We start from the raw sequence: 15,888 nt of genomic DNA on the forward strand, positions 1-15,888 counted from the left end.
CCTCATTCACACGAATCGCACCGCAAGTAGTGGACACAAGTGAACACACTAGGCGGCCCATGCAGGCTCAGCTTAGGTGCCTGTCGCGTGTAGCCACGTAAACAGAGTTTGCCCTTCCCCTACTGACTTTCACTTTCGGTGCCCGAATATGGAAATTAATGAGGCTTTGCGTTTTTTTTATCTAGGTCTACGTTAAATTCTGCATCCATTGTACGATTTTTTTTTTTCAACCTCGGAAGGGCAACGTGAGCCAAGAAGGGCATATGGGCAGTTGCCCGGGCAACCTGAGCAACCCCCCTGTGCACGTCCCTGTGAGTTCGTATTTAGTTTTGTATATATATCAGTGGTGTGCGGTGCACTAAAAAAATTAGGAGGCAGATTTCTACCCATGTAATTTTTGTTCATCTCTGCACTTTTAACAAGTGCGTTTGTCAGAAAACCACAGTCATTTCAGTGTTTATGTGTGAAAAATTCATTTTTTTTATTATTACAAGTTCATTACAGTATGTACTTCTGATTTTTGTAGTTTTTTATTTTCCCTGCTTTGGGAAAAGGTACATCAACACCACCTTCATCTTCCTCTGGAACTCTTGGGATTTCCTATATAAGAATTACATCATTACCAATACCATCAATTGAATTATTAGCAGTCCCAGAAACACTCAAAGCATTTAAGAGCACAAATAAAAAAAATGTGACTTACTTTAGCCTTGCTGCTATCCTGAGCAAGCCCGATCACAAGCAAACGTTTTAGAACAAATCTGAACAAAAATGCAGGCCGGAAAAGACAAAACATACAGAACTTTAAGAGTGCGAAAATGCAATGCATTTCAATTTGAAAAAATTGATTGACCTTTGAATTTCTATTACTGCCAGTACAAGAACATTTCCTAATCCTGAAACCCTGAACTCACTTCACTAGCTTTTCTGCCTGCTCTTAGCCTACTTCTTCACTGTGAAAGGGAACAGATCAACACAGAGCAAAAGTCTGAGATTGAACATTTCACCTAAAAATCTTAAAATGTCATATTTATTAATATATTACAAATGACAAAAATAATTTACAATTAATACTTGCATAAATTAATTTTAATAATATTTTTAGTGGAATTGAATGCAATCATAATCTAATCTATTATCTATTCTGCAATTTCTTATGTAACCTATGAGTCACAAAGATCTTCATGCAAAACTAAAAATGAAGTTTGTGCAACTGAAATATGAAACTCTTAATTTAACTAAAAAAAACACATTGTAATATTTGTGAAAAACATTTATATTATTTCAGACTTCTAACCTTAAAAGTAAAGTTCACTCTGCTTTCCTTCATGGAATTGAATTCTCTGTCACCTGCTCATACCACCATGAGCCTCTTCCTTCCAATGCTTTCACAAGGGATTTTTCAATAGACAACAGTGACAGTTCAGATAGACGTTCCTGACCTGTTGCGCATGTAGTTCTTGGTCCGTTTTAGGCATGAAAAACTTCTTTCCACTCCCGCAGATGTCGCTCCAATTGTAGCACCAAGACACATTAGTTTATAAAGTTCTGGCATAGCCTTGTCCAAATCATTAGACTTAAATGCTCTGAGGAGGTCACACAACTTGCTATTTTCTCCATGCAGGTCTCTGTCAGAATAAAAAGCTTGTAACTCTGATTTGAGCCTGTCTGTATAAAAATGTTGACCATAGCAGGTGATTAGAGAGTGTAATGCCTCACCTGGAGATGCATTGTGCATCTGCTCAAACATTGCATTGTTCAACACCTGGAGAAACTTCAAGTTGTCCAAATCAGTAAATCTCTGTTTGATCTGCTTCGTCTGGTTGTCAATTATAGACATGTAAAGCAGTCGATAGTGCTCTTTAACATCCACTCCCTCTTTCATCATGGCCCGAGACCTCTTTGGAGCATGAACATCAGGTAGATGAGCAGCACTGTCATACAACTGTGTAAAGTTGTCTTCAGAACCCAGAGTCACCAATGTGGAAAGAAGATTGTCGATTTTCTTTCTACAAAATGCAATATCCATTGCCTTGTGTTGTACAATGTCGAAAACCACATCAGTCAGAGAAAAAATTGCTTTGAATGTTGAAAGAAAAAACGAACAAAAAGTTTTCCAAATATCCAATGAAGCCCAGAGCTCCTCGCAAGGTGTCATCATCCATGGCAGGTGCATCAACAATTCGCCTGAATACATCTAGCAATTTCTCGTGATTTTCAGCAACTGTGGACAATGCCCATGAATGAAAATTCCATCTAGTTGGAGCACTTTTCGGCAACCGAGAGCAGCCAACCTCTTCCAGCAAAGCCGTTCTCTTTGAAGACTGAGAAAAGAACGTCGCGAATCCTCCTAAATTACTCGTGCACTTGGTATGCTTTTTGCTCCCTGGCTAAGAACAAGATTTAACCTGTGTGCATAACAATGCCCAAACATAGCAGAGGGAGCCACCGCTTTCACTTTAGCTTGTAGACCATTTAATGCAGAGGCCATAACGGCTGTCCCATCATATGTTTGCGCAACCAATTTCTCTTCAAACCTAAATGGTGCCAGCGCCGTGGCAACAACTTCATACACAGATTGTGCATCAGGTCCACCGGACACGTTAAAAAATCCAATAAATCTCTCTTGAATTGCTGCATTTCCGTCAACATATCGCACAGAAATTGACAGTTGAGCTTGATTGCTTATATCTGTTGTTTCGTCTACTTGCCATGCGAAGAAGGGAGCTGCATCGATTTCAGTTTTAACAGTTTGTGAAACGACAGAAGCGATACAGTGAATTAGATCATTCTGGATACGATTTGACGTTCCAGAAAACACGGTGCTTGTCTGCAAATGCGTCGCCAGCAACTCATCGTGTTTAGCATGACATTCAAGAAATTCTCTGTAGTTACCCTTGTTGTCCGAGCTAGCATTTTCATAGCGACCGCGGAATGCTAGTTCTTGTCGGGCAAGAAGGGTTGTAGTGTCAATTAAGCTTTCGAGCACTGCTCGATTTTTTTTCTCACAGTCTGGTTATGCTTTTTAACTTGAAGTCTAGCTCCCTCATCCAAGACATGTTCTATACGAAATCTTCCCAAAAGATTGAGTTTAACTTAGGCACTTACATGGTCCTTTGATTTGGAATGTTGTTGAATTGCCTGTTCCAAGTTTTGAAGTCATCAAATCCAGATTTTGCCATTTCGGGTACTTGATGTAACACTAATGACGATGGGAATCATCTGGCGAACGGCCAGAGCATTGCGCATCTCGCGAGTCGCGTTAGTAGATCATACGTAAACGCAGACCCTGTTGTTCCACAGCATACCAACGTAAGTTTATGGCTTAAAGGCGCCGCAATGTCTAACAGCAGAAGTGTTGAGCGTTGAATTTTATTGCCTTAGGAGATAGCTCACAATCTCCACATGACTCTTATTGCCCCCAAACGGCCAAGCCAGGAAGCCAATACACATAGTGCCCAAACACACGTGGACTGCATTTACGCACACACCAAGAAATCCACGAGGATCTTCCTTTGACCATATAAGGACTTCATGAACAAAAAACACCTTGAGAGTGTATTAAATGTGTATGTTTATGATTCAATGTTTTCAAATGCTATACATAAAAATCTCGTTTAGAAATTACCACACGATGCATTATTACAAAAGTACCAGCTTTGTGAGGATATATGCATGCTTAGGCCACCCTCATTTAAATTAGACGAGAAGTGGGGGGGCCCAGCAAACATAGAAGTTTTCCCGCCTTAGGCCTCTCATGCCAATTGGACCATCCAGAAAAGAGGTGTCAGCTCATCTTGTCTATAAGAATCGACGTGACCGTTACCTTATCGCACTCCGCCAAAAGGATAACCGCGCCAACTTCCAAGAACATCTTCTAGGAGACCTCTCCGGCCAGAAACTTCTTCAAGAAGTTTTCTTAGTTTACTTTTCTGAAACTTTCATTATATTCTATACTTTACTTTATTGTGCATCGAAATTTGACTAAGTCTGCATCTCCGCGAGCTAAAGCGAACTCGAGAACTATCGCTTGGCCACCCCTCGGCCCGGAAAGGACTTTGGACGCCGCTCACATCGGATCCTTTGAACTCGGCACACACACACACACACGAAGCCAGAAACGAAAGCAAGTATTTTTATTTTACAATCAAACTGCTGTTAAAAGGTTGTCTAATTATTCCCTTTGCGGGATGATTATTAATTCCTTTAGGTCTCTTGTAACGAACTGAGTTGAAACGCTGTTATTCTCTTTCTCTCCCTTTATGTTTATTATTTTCGATTATTTTGTTGATAACGTATTTGTTTCGTTTTACTCTATATCTATATATATGCATATTCACTCTGTGAAATCGTAGTGTTATATTCTTTAGTCTGTGTTTATTAAAATCCCGAAAGTGCATTTGAATTGAATCTGTTATTTGCTCATATAACTCGAAGTCAATGAAATAAGATTTTAAACGTTACTTAAGCTGTATTTTGTTACTATTTTAGTAATACAAACTGTACGAACATAGGAAACATTATTTTATCTTGATCAGAAATTTAATGTTTCTTGAACATTTGTAAAGCAGTAATCCTTTATTGAGAAGCGATTTGGAAGTCTATAACTTTAGTTTGCAGGACAAACTAAGTCGTCAGAAAACTTAAAGCAATTCTATAAAGGTAACTTGTACTTAATTAAACATTTTCCTTATTGGGAAATTGATATTTGTGTTGACGACAAGCAAATTATATTCATAAACTAATGAATATTCAATCCATTTGAGTTAATTATTCCCCAAAACTCATAGTCGCTACATTGAGAAAAGAAGGCAAGGCCAACAGAACAATTAGGTTTTCTCTTCTCCCTGTAAGCCAGTCCACTCTTGAGTACCAATTGACAGAAAATCCTCTCCCTTGTTTATTAATATTGACAGTGGGCTGCGGTCTTCCGCCAGATTTGATTGTTTTTTTCTCCTCAAAAGACAAGGTGTCGAATGAAAAACCACGTAATATTCTCTGCCTCCGCCATCTCCGACACGAATCCTGAATGGTCCTAAGCTCCGATTAATACAACTAATAAAACAATTTAATTAACGTTCAATCTAATTGGCAGCAGTTTAAAATGTATGATGAAGACGAGCAGGAAGGCGGGATCTCACTGATGAGTTAATCCAATCATAGCCCCTTGGAGGCATTGCCTCCTCTCACGTGACTTTTCTCCATTCTTTTCAATTACCCCACTCAAACTCACAGGACGCTTTAGCAGGTATATTTAAAGTCAATGAGCTTAGAGGAGGCAAGAGAAACACTGCCTCCCTTTGGAGTTCTTTCGAGCGGGATCGCTGTTTCACACTGTTGTACACGCTGATTGATTTCATATTTAGCTTAATACGTTCTATCCGCTGTCCTATTTTATTTCTGAACTGTTAATACTATTCTCATTCGAGTTTTTCGAGGGGGAGGGGAGGGGAGGCACTGCCTCCCTTGCCTCCTCGGAGGAAATGTCCCTGATATATATGACACTATGTGGCTTGCGTGTTGCGTCTCTGTCCTATTTGGTCGAGCTATCATTTGATATGCAGTAACAGCTTATTGAGCTGAAGAGTGACAGTAGACTGAAGGAACTCTTTAGCTCCTGCCCTCTTTCGTTATTCTGGGCAGGATTGATGCAGGAATCTCCTAAACTCTGTGACGTCGCCATGAAGATTCTCCTTCCTTTCGCATCGACATATTTGTGTGAGGCAGGATTCTCAAAAATGACTGCACTCAAAACGGAATACCGCAATCGTGCACAAATCGAGGATGATTTGAGGCTATGTTTATCAAACATTGAGCCAAGAATTGAAGATCTTTGCAAGGCAAAGCAGGCTCAGGTCTCACATTAACATCACCTACCTGCAAGCTTCTTTAAAAAATGCAGATGATGCCTACTATTAGGCCTAGTAATAATAACAATAATAAAGCATGTTACCTCATATAATTATATAGCAAAAGCCTAGTAATGATGATAGGCCTACTACTACTCATAATAATAGTAATGCCTGCAAGCTCACATTAGAAGTCTGGTGCTACTGCCAATTATAACAATAGGCTTGTAATGATAAAAGGCCTACCGACGGCTACTGATGATAATAATAAAAATATGGGCCTAATATCTATCTATCTATGCAAGGTGGTGTTGATGGTGTGGGGGGGTCACTTGCAAAAGGTTGAGAACCCCTGCCTTAGGAGGTTACTTTCCTACGTGCCACATTACCAGGTGCTGTCCACGGCGGTGGTGCTGAATTAATGGATATCGATCGCTCTTATTCACCCTATACAGACTGCTTAATGGGAGATAGCAGCGTTCTTTTTTTAAATAAGCACTTTAGAAATAGTTGCATGTATTAGGACTTCCAAACAATAAACCAAATTACAAACTAAATCCAACCATGGATTGGGCAATATCATGCGAAAATGTCTCAACATGCTACACTTTCGGGCAGTATTGTAATTTATATCAAAGCTTCTCAAACTTTGGGTCATAAGGAGGGACACGCAAAGACGCTTGCTGTTGCGTTGCATGAAAGTTTAGTAACTAACAATTACACTTGTATAGTTCACAAGTTTGTTGTGCTTCCTCACTGGATGCTCAAGTGGTGAGTTTACAGCACGAATCTAGTAGCTTATGGCCGCATTTATTGAAACATTAAATATAATCAACACTATAAATCACACTTACAATAAAGAGGAATATAATATGATATAAACAAGTATGCCATATTTTAGCCCTAAATTGTGGTATTTTGATATCGCAATTAATTATTTTTAATGAGAAATCTTTCTGTCGCAAATGTGGAGGGAACAAGGACAGAGGACCCAAGCACAGACAGCGGGTAAGGGGTTAACAAGGATTTTAATAAATACAAAACACAAAACAAAAACCCACGAGGGGTAAAACAACTGAACAGCAAGGGCAAGAACAGAAGGGTACGCAGGAACATTGACTCACTAGACACTAGAAATAACTACTAACTAAACTGGACTTGCGTGACAACGGTAACATTACACCCAATGATCCGGATAGAATGTATGGCAAGCCATGAGGGCCATAAATGCCTCTCTCCACATTAAACATGAGGTTCTACCGTGCTCCTGCCACTAAACCAAGAGAAACATGGCATGATTCGGTAGAATCATGACACCTTTCATTATACCTGTGTTTGGGAACACCTGGTTTATATTATCATAATACAGTATATGTTGCTATAAAAAACACCTGAATTTGAAATGAAAAACATCTGAATTTAGTGGCTGCTCCGTTGAGTTAGTTAGACCAATAAGATCTAAAAGCTGCTGAATTTACTCCCGTGGCAAGCGACATTTTTGTAGAATCTCTTCTGATATGGTAGCCAGGGGACTAAAATGTTCTCTTATGAAATACAGGAATCTACAGGAACCTACGAAAATTTTGACTAAGTTAAGGTAAAAAATATAAATGTAAAAGAAAATGTAATGATTCTATAAAATTATGATATGAAATTATACTGAGATGTAGAATGAACCTGAATTTACTCTCAATCGCTTTATTTTATTTCAGTTATTCATTTGATTGAACTGACTCTGACTCTATTCCTTCTTAACCTCCCATTCTTTTCACTAATGGGGTTTACATTTACATTTATTCATTTGGCAGACGCTTTTATACAAAGCGACTTACAAGTACTTTTGTACAGTGGCACATTACTGCAGAGCAATCAGGGGTTAGGTGCCTTGCTCAAGGGCCCTTCAGTCATAACCTGCTGGCACTGAGATTAGAACCGGCAACCTTCTGATCACAAGCCCAACGCTCTAACCATTAGGCTGACCCCTTTATTTTCTTATTAGAGACTGAATTCAACAACATTATTTATAGTTTTTCCTGTGTTCATCCACGCTAATTATCTGCCTCCGCCTTCACGGCTAGGATATTGAGCGTTAGTTTGCGTCACTAACTGACCAATTCAGTTAAGCGTGCAACACATAGCCCACATTGTTAGTTCATAGATCTGTACGGACTTGCATCTTGCTCTTGCTGTGCTTTTTTCTCTTCCCCTTTGTCTCAATATGTCCAGACCATCCAGTCCTGTCACCTGTTAGACCAGGCCAAGCGCTGCGATGGACTCCTGCCCGGGACCACAAGTGGCACACGGCAACTGCGCTGAGAGCAGTTGGTCGGACGACCAAGAGGGACCACGATCCAACCCAGAGCTACAACTACAGAAAGCCGACAAACTCATCTGAAGTGCACAGCCAGGATCATCAGTGACCACGTCCCGATCATCCAACGAGGAGCCCGGAGCACGGGCAGAACTGCCGAGAACCAGCTGGACCTGCATTTGCCAGCGGATGAAGAAGACCAAGAGCTACAGGAGGAGATAAAAAGCCACCAGAGTCCTTTGCAACACACAGACTTGAGCGCAGAGAGCCGTCAGAGCATACGCCACAAAGGAGCTGGCAGAAAGACTCCAACATGCAGAAGCTCTCTTCATAATGGCCCAGGCAGAAAACAACACAATACCACGGCCAAGGCCTGTAATGGCCATCTGCAAGCAGCCCATCCTTAAGACCAAGCAATGACTCAGCAATGGAAAAAATTAACTGAACCTTATGCACCATACCGATGAACTGAAATGCTTGCAGACTACAATGTGAGCAGACAGGAGAAAGACAAAGAATCTCTCCTGACCAACAGGCCAGCCCCTAGCTGAAAGCCCAAAGCTGCAAAAGGGGGGGGGCCAAAGCCCACTGTTCACACCTCACTAGCCAGCCAACACAGAGGGGGGGGGCAGGAACCATCCAGATGAACCTGCAGACACACACCCTGCTTGGCCCCACAGACCCCAGCAAGCTGGCCAGAATCATGACAGTTGTCACCACTAAACACTGTCACCCTGAACACTGCAGGAGGCCACAACACACGCCTACCTGCAAAACATAGACTTTCAGGCATGAACATTGCCCAGTGTGACCACACAAGACAGATCACCTGCTTAGGATCACCTCCCGGCTAGAGGACCACAGCATCCTGTGCCAGCAGTCAAAATCTGTCAAAGCTGATTACAGCGGCTACAACACTTCTGCTACAGCCAGCACCCGAGCCTACGTCAGACAACAGAATGGGCCAAAGGGGAAGCAGACTTCAAAGCACTTTCCACCTCATTAAACTGCATCACACTGCGAGTCAAGCGCTACAGCCTTTTCCGCCACGATCACCTGATATCTGCGGAACTCAGCCGTAAGGCCTACAGAGCACATAGTGCAACCTCCATAAAGACTGTTAAAATCCTGCCTATCTCTGCACATCACAAAGAACTGACTCTGGAGGGTGCAACACAGCAGAGACTTAGCAGAGGTTACCGCCTGCCGGGAACAGCCAAGCACCAGACAGGATGCCCTGAGACAACATGGAGCTGACCACTTTCTGACCACCCGTGAATACCCAGCTGGCAAACTAGGAGCCACTGACCTGTTCCGGTCCAACAGTCTTCGATGCATTCATCTTAACACCATGGACAACACCTGACCAGAGAGCAACACAGTGTAACTACGTCTGAGCCAGTAGAGATCCTGAGGACATCAAAGGAGCTGATGCCACAAATCCTCACCAGGAAGGTGTAAAAATTCCAAATCAGACTCTTTTTGGCCACGAGTGGCATGTGAAACGAACCCCCCTTCAGAATGCCCTCCTATTGAGAAAAACGTCCAGATCTCTGCAACCTGCTTGTCGACCACAGATACAGTTATCCTAACACCAGATGAGCATGGCACCCAAACTGCATCTCATCAGATGGCTTACTACCCAGAACAGGCCGAGACACATAAAGACGGCCATCAACTGAGGTATGGCTGAAACAAGAAGTTCCCACACCCCTGACCAGCGGCTCCACGAGCATGTACACCCCATGTTCATATCACAGATGGGCCCAGCAATCACTGCAGGAGAGGTGAAGGTGCATGCTGCATCCGGCAAGATTCACAATAAGAACGTGATGTGAGTGACAAGATTTGGTAGCATTACTCGGCCCAACTACATGAGACAACCTCTCATCTGTTGTCCAAGAAACTTCTTCCACACTGGACTGGACTTCCTGTGATTGTAGACAGGTGTTTCCCCATCATGCATAGTAAAGATGAGCAGGGGCAGAAAGGATCAATCATCAGACGTGTCCATCGCCACCAGTTTGAAGACACTCGATATCTGGGCAAGAAACAAACCAATGTCAACCGAGCAGAAGTAAACTTTCTCATCACAACCAAGACTGTGAAGAGGGGGGAGGGTTCTAGTCAATGGCAGTCCCTGTGACACAGCACTACAGGCATCTGCTTGGAGGCCATCCCAGAAGCTGTTTGATCCAGCACCGCCGCTGTGCATCTCTGTGGAGACAGGAAACACCCTAACCAATAGCTTGCAAGAACCAGCAAACAGGTGCAGGGCTGCTCTCCCTTGATGTTCAAGCAGGATGAGAAAGATGAACGGTACCCAAGTCGAGACAATTCCTGACCACATTGCTGGAAAGATTCCCTGGCGGTATGTTGCGATGCCAGGGACAAAATAAGAACCATCCGTCAGCCCACCATCATGATCCAAATAACCATCGTAAGCTGAAGTTTACACTTGAACTTCATTTTCCGAAAGGGGGGATATGTAGTGTCTGGATCATTTATAGGAATACCATAAACCCCCCCACTCCCTTTTGTTCTGGTTCCTTGATGCCATCATCAAAGGGCAAATACCCCACCTCCGTGGGGTATTTACTACTCCTAAGCTTCAAAGCAAGCAAAAGGAGATATGGGAAGACTCTGTTTGCATCTGTAGTTTGTCCAGAGGAACTTATCTGTTCTTTGATCTTAATAAGTTTTATGAGAGGACACCAATCACCTTCCACATGCAAAGCAAGAGCTGGAAGACAAAGACAATTTACTTTCCCTCCAAAGGGGCCATCGTCTGATTGGGTCAGTCACAGCTATAGGGCATGACATCCTCACAACTTAAATAAGAGATCACTCTCTTCCTACCTTCTCTTCCTTGTTTTCACTTCTTTCACTTTGGACCTGCCTCGACCAGAAACCAGTTCTTAGCGTCTCTCCGGAGACTGCCTCCACCCCCCTCTCGGGGGGGGGAAGGAACAATGGACTGCAGCCTACCACCGAGCCACGAGGCTGGAACTTTTCCATCGAACCGTATCCTGAAACCAATTGCAACCTTGCCATCCCTCCAAACGCTACGGATACAAATACAGCACAGAGCTCGCAAGTATTTCGTCCTATTCATAGAATAGCTGCGTTAAGCTTGTGCCTCTGTTAAAGATGATTTTTATTGGTGTTCAGATGCTACTCTCACAAACTACTTCTCTATCTCTCTCTCTCTGTCTACCTCTTTCTATATTCATATGTGTATTCATGTTGTGTTATGTGGGAATTAAGATCAATATAGATCGATATAAAAATGGATGATTAATTTAGTTTTAATCAAATGTATTTTCCTACGTGACATGATTCAAGTTTAATAGATATGTTTTAATCATATAACCATTTGTGTGCTATATAACCAAATTATGTTTTTGTTTAATTACATTGAGACAGAAGGCAAGGAAACTTGCGAACCAAAAGGCTGGTTTCTGAGAGTTCCCCAGTTGCCAGATGTTGTTTTGCAGAGAATGGAATGTAGAGCGGGGGAGTTCAAAGGAGAGAGGCTTATCTGGATACGGAGGGGGAAAGCATATTCTGCTTATGTGTGTGTGTAACAAGGAGTCAGATCTTTGCTTAGGGGAAGGGTACACACACACACACACACACACAAAGTATTATGTGGAATGTTGTTTTGCAGGTATGTGGGGATGGCAGCACAGATCGGCTCCCAAAGGAAAAGAACTGCCCAGAATTGAAGGAGGAGCTCAAGACATGAACGACGTCATATTCTGTATATAATGTGTGTGTGTTAGACTTCCCGGGTTGTTGACTCGTTGTGGAGAGGCAATCCAGCGCTGTGAAACTTTTAAATCTGATAATAAACTTCACTTATTTTTGTTAAAAATTGTCTCTTCAATTCCTCAAATTTTTGAATTGTTAAGTGAATTGTTGAATTGTTATTTCCGATTGTTAAGTGTACCATTTAGACATAGTTTAATAAACAACCATATATTCATTTGTGATAGGATTCTGTGATCAATGCTCACAAGGCAAAGTCCCTTAAACCGTGTTAGATTTATGCTACCTTTGCTCCAGTCTCTGTTTAGTGAAGTAACGTAATTATGGCCATGAGATAACGTAAAGTGTATTAATAATTGATGCATTCGCTGGACGAATGAATACCTATATTGTATTACTGTACATTACTAATCAGAGACTGTAAAATATTTATATTTAATAACAATTATTCGATTCTGGTTGTTGTCGACTATTACAGCAGGTACTACGAATATGCAATCATCAAGTCCACAATGGCGGAAAAGGTGATTGACAGTTTGGAAGACATTTTCAGTCGGCACGGACTTCCCTTAACAATCAGGTCAGATTGTGGCCCACAATTCAAGTCCAGTCAGTTTCAGGTTTTTTTGTCAGAAAAAATGGAATTCAACATATCAAAACGACTCCAAAGTGGGCGCAAGCAAATGGAGAAGTGGAAAAACAAAACGCATCACTGATGAAACGAATACGGATTGCCCAAGCTGAAGGCAAGGATTGGAAAAGAGAGCTACGCAAATATATGACTGTCTACAGGGACCCGTTTCAATAAGGAGGTTCAAGCAACACTGAGTTAAAATATGAACTCTGAGTTGATTTACTCAGATAATCGCTACTTTGAGTTTTCTGTTTCAGAACAGCTGGTTTCAAAGAGTTCAATCCACTCTGAGTAAGTTTACTCTAGGTTACGCGCGTTCATCGCGGCTTTAAAAAGACATCATCAATTGAGCGAAGATAACACGATTCACCATGGCAACGCCACGTGACAAAAAGCGCTCCGTTTATTTCTCGCCAATAGAATAGGAGGCACTGTATATATATATATATATATATATATATGTATATATGTATATATACATATATACCTACGATTTTTGTCATGTAGGTGCAATCCTTCTGCAATAAAAAGAACATGGCAGCAGCTGAAAATGAAATATAAAAACATCATTCAGTCCGGTGAGTTTAAATGCTCTTGCTAGTAGGATGGGAAGTGTTTGATATATTTAACAAACTGGCCTTGAAAGTTATGAGGACATGAGAACCGAGCACTGTGGCTGTAGAAGACAGAAAACTGGCCATGCTTGCTCCTGCTCCAGCTGTGTGTAACGGAGGCCAGCTAGTGAGGAGCTGTGCAGTGTGTAAGCTTCACTCCCCGACCAACAGAGACGCACTAGCGACAGACGCTATATGGACTGCGGTCTTTAGGCTCATCATTAGAGCACCCGTCTCTCATTCTGATCGACGGCAGTTCGAAGCCCGCGCAGAACTGTGCGAGTGGGACCTTTTAAATGTGCACCCAATCACATTGGGACATTTTAAAGGGTATTTGAATTATTATCTAATTCCAGAGGTGGCAGCAAGACCACATTTATTTGATCAGCCTAATTCAGAAAGACCTTCACCATTTACCTGCAGTCCTATGAAACTCCTCTTTGATGGCTCTCAAAGGAAACTTAACACAAATGTATAAAAAGGCTTGAGAGCGATGCACACTTTTCTTACTGCTCTACATACAGTTGCCTTGCTAACGTGTTCTGCATCTCCCGTGTTATATAGAAAGCTTTCATTAGCAAAGAAACGTAACAGAGAATCTGCTCAGATGTAAGAGCGCGACCACGACGAGTGAGGTTTGTGATGTAAGGATGAAGCAGAGTGTGGATATATTTAATGGACTGTAAAGAAAAACGGTATCGCTCAAATAAAGAATCCTCCGGATATGATAAAACATCCAAACGGGGCTTCGCCATATATACTCTCCCGACGTAAATTTAACTCTCTCCGAATGAACGGACGTCTGTGTAACTTGTGCGCGATTAAGGAAAACGAATGAATAAACAAACGGCAAAGGCAATTTCAACACCGCTCGCGCTTCTAAAAGGGGGCGGAGATTGTAACAAACCTATTAGTGGAATAAAACCTGCTCCTGACCAGGTTAGGTTCACAGAGTAGGTTACTATGGTTACTCACTCTAAGTATAAGATACCTTGATTTCTGAAACGGGCTTGACTTACCCCGCGGTCACGGGTTTGATATACCTCGCATTCTGAAACTGAAAACCCAGAGTATCCCGTTTTCTGGGGTTAACTAACACTGAGTTTGCACTTACCCTGCTTTCTGAAACGGGTCCCAGGTCCATACAACATGCCACAACGGGCAAAAGCCCAGCGGAACTTCTTTTTCAGAGGAAGATCAGAGGAAAGTTACCAGACATCACAGTTCCACAGAGTGGCCTTGAAGCTCGAGACAAAGATGCAGAACAGAAAGGAAAAGCCAAGCTCTACACAGACCACAGACGAGGCGCTAAGACATCAGACATAGAGGTTGGAGATCAACTGCTTGTGAAGCAGGATAAAATAAACAAGTTCACAACAACATTTCACAGCACTCCTCACAAGGTCATACGCAGAGAAGGTAACAGCGTCGTCGTTCAGTCACCCACTGGAGCAAAGTATGCAAGGAATACAACATTTGTCAAGAAGTTTCTGTCTGTGGAAACACCAACATTGGGTGGTGAAATGGAATGTGATCAAGAGCCAAATTATGATGAGGAATGCAAAGGGGACTATGAAACATTTCAGAGAGAGGAAGAGATTCCTAAACCTTGCAGACCCCAGAGACAAATTAAATTGCCTGAGAGGTTCAGAGACTATATTGTTGAGTGACTGATAAGGGATAGGCTATGCAAGTAGGAAAACAGGTAGAAATTAAACTAAGAGTTATGTTGTGATTAAGTGCACCTGTTTTACAGTGTGACATGTTCGTTGAATGTTGTAAACTGTTTCATGTTTTAAGAAAATTTGAATGAGAACTTGTTTAGTTGGGGTAAGTTCATATTCAAGTTGAGGGGGGATGTTGTGTATTGATGTGACGTCATCAGTGTGAAGACACACGGAGAAGAAAATAAAAGATGGATGGCAGGTTAAACTTGGGGTCTGTGTGGTTCGATCCGAAATAACCAGAAAGGTTATAACCAGGGCTGGACTGGTAATCTGGCATACCGGGCAAATGCCCGGTGGGCCGACGCACTTGGGGGCCGGTTGATATAAAAAAAAATTATTTGCCAACGACCGGCCCATAAAGCAGTGACAGCGGCCCATTGGTTCATTATCCATACTGACACTGGGCTGGCCCAATCATCTCTTAGGGTTAGGGCTCCACCCCTCCCCCTCGGTTTCCTGTGTCAAATGCAGTCAGTGGGTCAGAGCCAGAAATCTGTGGATTTAGGATGGAGAAACAAAAGCGCAAGGGCAAGGGGGGTGCGGAGCAGTTGCGGGCCAAACAAATAAAAATTCTAGAGGTTGATGCCTCAACATGTGCAAAAATAACCGACATGTTAAGTGCTGTAGCTTCAGTTTCCAAGCCTATAGTAGCTTACCTGACGAAATTTTGCAAAAACAGGTGAACATAGCACATGGAGGAGAGGTGACAAGCCATGGCGGCACCCAGGCAGAGGAGTAGGTGTCTGATGGTGAAGTCAAGGAGAACAGAGTGAGTAGGAGAGTGTACTTGAAACGGTAAGCAGTGTTGGGCAGTAGCGTTGCTACAAGCAGTGACGCTACTAGCTTAACTACATTTTTCAGTAGCGTGGTGGTAACGTAGCTGTTTTCTGAATCAAATAGCTTTTCAGTAGCGAAGCTCTTTTGTTGATCAAGTAGTGCGGTAGCGTCCACACAAGCTAACGTTACATATTACCAAACATTT

General features: G+C 42.3%; 1 long non-coding RNA gene across 1 annotated transcript; it reads right to left on the reverse strand.

Annotated features, from left to right (window-relative positions):
* Positions 1-461: 461 nt before the first annotated feature.
* Positions 462-4,050, reverse strand: LOC306891710. The gene is made up of 4 exons (XR_013786384.1): positions 1,720-4,050; positions 1,298-1,628; positions 704-761; positions 462-600 (listed from the first exon to the last, which is right to left on the reverse strand). It is a non-coding gene; the product is annotated as an uncharacterized lncRNA (long non-coding RNA).
* Between the last annotated feature and the right edge of the window lie 11,838 nt (positions 4,051-15,888).

Source organism: Barbatula barbatula (genome assembly GCF_947034865.1).
Source record: "Barbatula barbatula genome assembly, chromosome: 1".
Taxonomy (NCBI): domain Eukaryota; kingdom Metazoa; phylum Chordata; class Actinopteri; order Cypriniformes; family Nemacheilidae; genus Barbatula; species Barbatula barbatula.